At 37.9% G+C, this 9,537-nt stretch overlaps 1 pseudogene; it reads left to right on the top strand.

Annotated features, from left to right (window-relative positions):
• The first annotated feature begins 1,553 nt into the window (after positions 1 to 1,553).
• On the top strand, positions 1,554 to 6,702 carry LOC149155672 (putative methyltransferase At1g29790 pseudogene; annotated as a pseudogene).
• The last annotated feature ends 2,835 nt before the right edge of the window (positions 6,703 to 9,537 follow it).

The following is a 9,537-nucleotide window of genomic DNA, read 5'->3' as shown; positions in this document are numbered from 1 at the left end:
GTGCTGACTTTTGGCTCTTGACGACTGGTGGTCACCTTTCTTCGGGTAATTCTCCAACATTTTGAAAGCTTAATTTGTGATATTAATTCTCTATTTGGTCCGAAGAATTTCAGTGTACTCGTAGCTTTTGGTCTTAGTGTTGTGAAGTGTAGTGGTGTGAGGAAGTGAATGCCATAAATCTTTTCGTGTTGGATTATTGGGATCCTATATATGTGTTTGGGCTATGCCTTATTTTCTCCCATCAGGAATTGCTTATTTTAGGGTAATTATACTAGAGGTGGCATTTTGATTTTCCATCCGAATTGGGTTGAGTCACCGTTGAATAGTCTCCCCCTTGTTTGGTTTCTGTTTGTCTGTTTTTTGTATAACTTCACTAAGTGTTTACTTCTAAGCTAGGCCGATGTTAACCCTTGAAGAATCGTCTAGTTAAGTCAAATGCAGAGGTGTGTATGAGAAGTAGGAAGGGGGGGGGGGTGGGGCGATGCTGTGACCCTCAGGTTTGAAATCATGCCCATCAACAAGCCTATAAATCATGCCCATCAACAAGCCTATAAGGCTGTTGAGACTTTTCAGGCAGTGAATTGCATAACTTGGAGACTATGATAACAAGAGATATGCATGCTTTCTCCAACTCAAAGTTCATAGAGGATATTGGCCAGTGGGTTTTTGATCCTGGCCACACCAGGGGAAGTGAAAAACAATAGTATCAAGGCCTATTTCTTTACTACTAGATGAAAACCATGATGGGGAGGATTCTTAATGGGCAGCACGCTGAAAGGTACAATGTCTTTGCAAACCTAGAAGATGTGAAACATGAAGAAAGAAACTAACAATTTTACATGGGGAGAATGGACACATGTTTGACACAGATTGAGTGACATATTCCATGCATCACCGCAACGTCAGCCCCTCCAAGATCTAGTGTGAAAGATCCAACTCTGGTATCTCTTCTAACTCATAGTTATGAAATGATCTTGGGTAGTTGTTTGTGTTATGATCCAACAATAATTTCTCTTGTTATTTTTAACACTATCACAAATTTGAACATACTACTCTATAAATAGGTGGTCAACAACATTTAGTTTCCCCATTTAAAACCACCCGCGATTAAAATATATTGTTAATAGATGAATGAATAATGCACGGATTTATATGAATTTTTGAAATAATATAATATTATGTTAAACCAAAAAACCCTTAAAAATAAAAACATTGATAAATCAATACAATTATATATATATATATATATATATATATATATATATATATATATATATATATATATATATATATATATATATATAGATATAAATGCTTTTTTTAAACAAAAAAATAAACCAATTAAATCTTAATATTATTTAAATATTTACGCCGTAAGGCGTTTCCCTCTGAAATGAACTCCCCCAAATGCCTTTCTGTCCTAATCGTAGCCGTTAGATCTTTTGTTAGACGATTGAACAAAAATCAGCCGTCTGATTTAATAAAAAATGTTTTAAAACATTAAAAAATATTTAAAAACGTTCCACTTTCCACTTGACATCTGTGCGCCGAGCATGGGAAAAGCCCCTGATTCCAGTGTCGTCTGGACTGCATATTCTTGCAAGGATTACTCCTGCCTCATTCAGAGAAAATACCAGAAGGGCTTCGATGACTGCAAAGACTGCTTCAATCTTCAAGGCCGGGAGAAAACCAGGTAGGTAAATGGCGGTGGCTCCATGGATTACTCTGTCGAGGAGACCATGCAGAGCAGATATGTACATTCATACGGATCTAGGCAGTTCCATGTAGTTTACAAAACAGTTCCATATGTTCATGCAGATAGGGCCGTGCAATCCATAAAGCAACACAGTCCAGACATACAACATGCCGTATCTTCTCGGGCCAACTGTGCTGCTCAGTTTAGGGTGATTTGTTGACCATAGAGCTGCTGGATTTTAGCACACTGTGAAGGTTTCTTCGTAAGTGTTTTTGAAAGAATGAAAATCTGATTTTGAAGGAGAAATTACCTCTGTATGTGTGAAACTGTTTTATGCTTCCACTATTTAATTTCCAGCTATTGTGTGATTGATGATATGGCCTGAAATTTAATTTCTGGTTAATTAAATTCAACAAGTTATTTGTTTAATTAAGATCATAATGGCATTAGTCATCTGGCCATTTTTACTGTAGTGTGCCCTACCCTAATGGCAGTAACCCTCAAAGGGATGAGGCCAGCGATCATGCATGTTGGATTTTGAGAAGTGCAGGTGTGTCCGCTTTCTAATATTAAGCAGTCCACCAGGATTTCATTTTTCACTGTTGTGTCCACTGTGACCTACCCAAATGGCAGGAGTCTCAAAGGGCAGAGGATGTGTGATGGTGCATATTAGATACTAGGCAGTCCTCTTGAATTCCTTTCTTGTTGTAGTCTGCCCTAAACTAATGGTAGGAGTTTCAAAGGGATGAGACTGTGCGATGGTGCATGTCAGACACTAAGCATTCCATCAGTATTCAGTTCATAATGTAGTGTGCCCTGTCCTGATCCCTAACGGCAGGAAGTCTCAAAGGAATGAGGATGGGAAATGGTGCATATTCATTTTGAGTAGTGGGTGTGTCTACTTTCTAAAAATAAACTGTCCACGAGGATTCCATTCTTACTGCAGTATGCCCTATCCTCATGGCAGGAATCTCAAAGGGGATGAGATTGGGGTAACGATGCATATTGGATACCATGCAGTCCACCCATATTACATTCTTACTGTAATGGACCCTACCTAAGTGGCAGGGAATCTCAAAGGCACAAGGCTGGGAGACGAGGTATAATGTATTTTGAGAAGTTCAGGCGTGTCTACTAAATCTCGAAGGTATGAGGCTGGTTGATGGTGGATACTGAATCCTAGGCAGTCCCCCAGGGTTACATTCTTGCTGTAGTGTGTTCTATCTGAAGGCAAGAGTCTCAAAGGGGCGAGGCTGGGTGATGATGCGTATTGGATATTAAGCAGTCCACCAGGATTGCGTTCTTCCTGTAGTCTGTCCCACCCTAATGGCGGTGGCTCCATGGATTACTCTGTCGACGAGGTCTTGAATTTGAAGAAGAAGACAATTCGAATTGGGTTGGACATCGGAGGAGGAACAGGAACTTTCGCCGTGAGAATGAGGGAGCGGAATGTAACAATTATTACGACTTCCATGAACTTGAACGGGCCCTTCAACAGTTTCATTGCCTCCAGAGGGGTTATTCCCATGTATATCACTATAACACAGAGGCTGCCATTCTTTGAAAATACTTTGGACATTGTTCATTCTATGCATGTCTTGAGCAATTGGATTCCCTCACAGCATGCTGCCAGGCGGTCCCATGATATGACGGGGCCGTCGGGTCAGCAAACATGAACGTATATGCCTGTAATAGCGACAAGAAAACCGTAGAAAAGAAAATATAAGGGGGCGAAGAAGGGAAAAGTTGAAAGTATGTACAGGTGGGTTGAGCAGATTTGCCACTAGGTATCATCGAGATTGCCACTTGGCATCATCGAGATTGCATGTTTCGATCACCCATTCAGGAACTATCGGTGGGCCTTTCCATTTTGTTGTCAAAAAATTTCCTCCGATTCGAACGCAGACAAATTGATTAGAAACCCACTCAGCCATTGGTATTCCCTCCTCCTTTTTTTCGAGGCTTCGATCAAATTTCTCTTATTTGCTCTGTACTAGGTGAATTGGGTCTCAACCATAATCGAGCTTTGGGTTTCAGTCATAATCGAGCTTTGGGTTTCAGTTATAATCGAGCTTTGAAATCTACAGAAAGGAGGTTATTGAGAGAAGAATAAGTGGATTTGCAGGTTGCTGCCAATTTGATGATTTTGATTGAATGTGCTAATTAACATAATGGAAGAATAGGGAAAATCGAGCTTGGGAGCTTGTCTTTTATTATATTCAACTTGATTATATATATATTTTAGTTCGGGTGAAGCGGCATCATGGTGCAGGGAGCAATTTAGGGCAGCTTTTATGATAACAATAATAAGAACTGAACCTTGTTTTTGGGCCTGGATTTAACCGTGGTGGAAATGGAGCCGGGTTTTAGGAGAGAGTTTTTAGCAATCATGGCTAGCGATCTTATGACTAAATATCACGATGGCACTACAAAAATAGATGCGGATGAAACTGCTGGTGAAGAACGCCATCTGAGACACAAGCGCACCAAGTATCATCTGGTAATTTTCCCAGTGAATAATGCTCATTGTTTATATTTTTATTTTTCAAGTCCTTTATTTGAGTTTTAGCTTTTTTTTTATTATGAATCTGGCCTGCATGAACATACCCATAATTGATTATGTTGAGTTTGATTATATGTTGTAGTATGAGTTATAAAACCAACAAATAGACTTTAATCCTATGGTTGTTACATGACATATTCATTGTTCTTTTCATTTTTATGGAGTGTAGTTTGCTTTGGGTGAGTCTTTATTTTTGAAATAAATGGATCAGGGTTGGTCTCTAGGCCGAAAGGAGCCTAAAGGTATCCATATCATCAGCCTGTGAGAATACAGATGGAGTTGGGGAGAGTGATTTGGAGAGGGACTTGGTTCACCATGATTGCAACGAGTGAAATGAAATGTTTGAAAATTTCTAAGAAGCTGGTACAGAGCTGCTAAGCCACATCTAGAAAGCAAAACCAAATAAACATCTCTCCTTAGGACATGCGGAGATGGAGTTAAAGATTTTTAAGTTTTTAACCATTCATTTTACCTCCCTTTTTCCAACGGCTATGATGTTTGAAAATTTATGCAGAATTGCTAAGCCTCATCTATAACGTGAGTGGAACATAAGCATAAAGTTAAGATTGAGCCTTGAGCTTTGCTAGTGTAAAACCAAATAAACATCTCTCCTTAGGACCTGTAGAGGTGGAGTAGAAGAGTCTTTAAGTTTTTAACTATTCAATTCACCTCCCTTTTTCCAACGGCTATGTTGAAATGTTTTGAGAAAAGTGATTTGAAGAGTACCCTGGGTCACCAAGACTGTTATGAATGAAAGTGTAAATGGATAAGCAATTGGTTGAAACCTCCCAGAGTACTTCAAGAATGTTGGTGACTTACAAGTATAAAGCTATGTTTGAACCCTGAAATTCTGTTGGGCAAAATTAAATAAAACATCATTTGCTCAAAATACGTTTTTGCCCAAAATTTGTTTAAATCGTCAATAATAAGATGTTTGCTGTATTAGTGGCACTCTGAATTTGTTTACAACCTCAAATAGATTTTTGTTTTTACCTGGTTGGTCATTAATAAATTTTGAATGTCTTGAGAATCTTGATTTTTTTTGTAGGGTATCAAGAATTGAAAATATGTCTTTTGACATTGTTGAGGAATTTAAGAAAGTTGTGTGCTTCTACAAAACTTCGCTGAGGCATTGCATGGTGTGGATTTCCTTAGTTTGTTTTTGTATCTACCTTCTACTCTCTTTGGCAATGATGCTTCTATTTCATGTTTTGGTGGATTAGTAGGGGAGCCCTGTAACAAGCACGACATTCTCTCCAGGATTTTTGTTGCATCCATTCGAGGAGGCTAGTCCATTGGGTTTAACGCTGAAGAAAACACCTTCATTCATAGAACTTATTCAAATGAATCTTTCTGAAGGGGACTCAGCAGCTCCCTTAGCTATAAATAATTCCAGCCTGGAGGTGGGGAGAAAGAATGAATCAAAGTGTGCACCAGGACCGGATATTGCTGACAAGTACAAGGCCTCAAACTTCCCAGCCTTGGTTTTGAGAATTGGTTCTTGGGAGGTAATATGCATAAGAAATTAATACAGCTAAGTTTGCATATTAAATTCTTCAATCTTGTCAGAACATATTAAATATTTTTTGTTCACCTGAACAAGCCTTTTGATAGCCACTGATGGAAACTCATGATATGGTAGTAAGTAATGCACATTTAGCAAGATTGCATTGACATAAAGATGCTGATGATGCCAGCGTATTTCAAGATATGAAGGAGACTTGGTGGTAAAATGCTATGATGCAAAGCGTAGACTTGTTTGGGAAGTCTTGGAGGGTGGTCTGAAGAGCAAGATGGAGATTCATTGGTCAGATATAACCTCTTTGAAGACCAGTTGTCCCGACAATGAACCTGGTACCCTAGAGATTGAAGTAAGCATCAGGTTTTGCTTATTTTTTGTGTCCTACTTGAGGCGGAGTTGAAGTGCAGGTGCTTTTGATATTTCTATACCAGTATCTTTTCTTCTGTATCATACAGGTACGACTTCCATGAACTTGAACGGGCCCTTCAACAGTTTCATTGCCTCCAGAGGGGTTATTCCCATGTATATCACTATAACACAGAGGCTGCCATTCTTTGAAAATACTTTGGACATTGTTCATTCTATGCATGTCTTGAGCAATTGGATTCCCTCACAGCTACTGGAATTTGTACTCTATGATATCTACAGGATTCTGAGGCCTGGAGGCCTGTTCTGGCTAGATCATTTTTTCTGCACAAAGGATCAACTGAAGATCTATGTGCCCATGATTGAGCAGCTAGGGTATAAGAAGCTGAAATGGTCTGTTGCCCCTAAGTTGGATAGAGGGCCCAAGCTCAAAGAAATGTATATCTCTGCTGTCTTGGAGAAGCCACTTAAGAGGCAGTGCGCAGGCTACTTGTAGATGCAGTTTTAAGTTTCATGGGCTTAAGGCCCCTTAACTTAAAACAAATAAACATTTCTCTCTGTAATGTATTTTAATTTTCAATTATGGGAATATATATGATGCCCTTGCCTGTTTTTAAGATATTTGCCACTTTCAGTGTATGGTTCATGTATCTGGGTTTGATTTAGGGCTCCAAGATTTTCATATTCATATTAATATATAAAACACATCTGCAATTTGAATTTCTGGATTTTCTACCGTGCCATGGTTTTCATTGATTTTTGAAAAAATGTGGATGGTTCGTCTGTAATGGTCAAGGGCTGAAATTCAATGGCCATGTTTAGTAGGTTTTGACTGCAATGGCGAAACTGCAAATTAACTGGAATTCATCGAGATAAGCTTATCAAGAGAAATGATAAGCTTATCTCATGACAAATAGGAAAAACGGTGATGTTGAATTCTAGAGAACAAATTGATTAAAATTAGAAGCCCAAAGGACATGGACCAAGAGCATTTTGTGCGCCAAATCCAAATGTAGTCATTTTGAAAGAAAATGGCACTTTTGAAGAACTTCATGAGTACTCAGATCCTTCAACCAATGAAAGAATTCAAGAATCAAATGTCCTAGAATGCATGCAATGTGAAGAGAGCATACAAACTTTTACTCCGTAAAACTATGATGAACATGAAAATTATGAAAAAGATCAAGAGAATTTCATTCAAACAAGAGCTCAACTAAGTAGGTTCAAGCCTAGAAATCAAGTAGGTAAAGGAAAAGCATTCAATAATACTCCTCATTCAACCCTTCATCAAGCTAATGAATAGCATACAAGGAACAAGCTAATGCAATGATGAAGATGACTTATAACATAATGAATGAATTGATAGAGCTACAAATTACTCATTCTTTTGTTAAAGTGATTAAAATACCTCAACAAAAGGAGAACTTGTTGAAAGCCTAGGAGAATAAAAATCCATCAAGCTCAAGAATAGAAACAACTTTTATCAGTAGTTAACAAAGACCCAAGTACCTCCACCTAGAGTAAGAAGAAAGATACTCCTTTTTATCTCTCTCAAAAATCATGATTTTTATCTTACATAATTGCATGGTCCATAGTTGTCTACAAATAATATAATGCCACTTTCAATTATGAAGTTTTTAGGATTGGAACACCAAATATTATGAAGCCCCAAAAAAGTATACACGCTATTGGTTCAAAATAGATTCCTTCCTATGATAAAATTAAAGATTTTTGTGCATGGATAAGCTCTGCTCCACATATAAATACAATCTTCTCTCTGATTGTAGTTGACTTTCCAATGGCTTATGGAGTTGTTGTTGGTTGTGATTAATCAAATAGCTGATCGTACCTACGGTTGTATAACTTTGTTTTACTTTTGTATGATCTATGAAATGGATTTTGAAGGGCTGTAAAGCTTTCAAATGAAATATTTGCTCCGGATCTATCCTATACAAATTTGTGACAGAAATAGCGACTAAGATGGCCATAAAGCGATCTCTTACTTCCAGATTAAAGGTTATTTGGGCACAAGTACCATGCGAAATTAGATACAGAGGTTCATTAAATAAAAAAAACAGTTATATTCACTTGGAGCTGGTGCCGAAGAGGATTTGCTGTCTCGTGCAGAAGCTTTCACATTCAAGCTTTGGCCTGATGATGTGGATTGCATGATGTGCTTTTTATTGTTCACTGATGAAATATTTGATGCATTTTAAAAAGAATTCTGAGAAATAGTTTGACAAACCATCTAATAGTTCTAACAGATCACTTGGTGAAAGCATTGCTTAAAGCATATTCAGAATAATATTTGTATTGTTGTGCAGGTAATGAAGTATGGTACAAATGAAACACTACCAGACCAAGCCTTAAATGGCCATTCAGCACAGGTGTTATTTTAGCCAATTTGGAACCCACGAGTGCTTTATCTTGATTGTGGTCTTTTATCAAAAGGTGGCAAATCACTTTTAGACAATACTTTTATTTCAAACTGGCGATCAAATGCGAAAACAAATTTGTTTCTCCGCGGCTCTCTCCGATTTTTTATGAAACTCTGCTTAAATGTAGTCAACTATTTATCATGCTGGAATTGCGGCTCTCTCCTCTTTTTTATGAAACTCTGCTTAAATGTAGTCAACTATTTATCATGCTGGAATCATACAACTGTTTCCTTGATATATACCAAACGCTAGAAGAGAATATGAAGAGGAAGAGCAAGCTGCTTTCCCAAGTTCTTGATCACATGATATTGCTTCTTCTAATGTATTTCTGTGAGACACTGAGGGATCTTCTAACACCACAAATTGTTCAGCAAGAGATTCAGAGGACTGCAACACCCGCCTCTGTGTGGAAGATCTGTCAGAAACAACCAACTTCAAGAGTTAGATTCGTAGATCTATTACTTGATTAGAAGAGAAAATGAAGATTAAGTGGTTACTCTAGAGTCTAAATGACAAAATAAATCTTTAATTACGAATGGAATAACAAGCAGATACGGTATACAGTAAAATCGCGTTATTTTTATGGCTGTGAAATGTAGAATTTGTGTACTGTGTCCAAACTCTTTGTAACAGTGATAAGGACTTGGCCTCTTCTTCAATACACAAAATAGGGTTCCTTGATTTTACTAATATAGATGACATATGATGCCCACTGATTGTCTTTTCAAGGCTTGGAAATATATGCATACAAAATCTCGACTTCCTTAAATTATGAATGGCCTTAGAACTGTCCTTTAAAAGATTCTCCGCTTCCTTACAAATATGTGGAATGACAAGTCCACCACCTTTCTTCTTTTATAGCCCGGAGATCAAGAAATCACAGCTCCAATGACCTATACTGGTCGGCCAAATTCACAGAGCATGACAGTATATAGCAGTGCTTTATGTGACA

The sequence above is a fragment of the Pinus tabuliformis genome, chromosome 9 (genome assembly GCF_031772625.1).
Source record: "Pinus tabuliformis cultivar Carrire ecotype Pingquan chromosome 9, CPIR1, whole genome shotgun sequence".
NCBI lineage: Eukaryota > Viridiplantae > Streptophyta > Pinopsida > Pinales > Pinaceae > Pinus > Pinus tabuliformis.
Note: the sequence above shows the minus strand (reverse complement) of the source record. Positions and strands in the feature narration are given on the sequence as shown.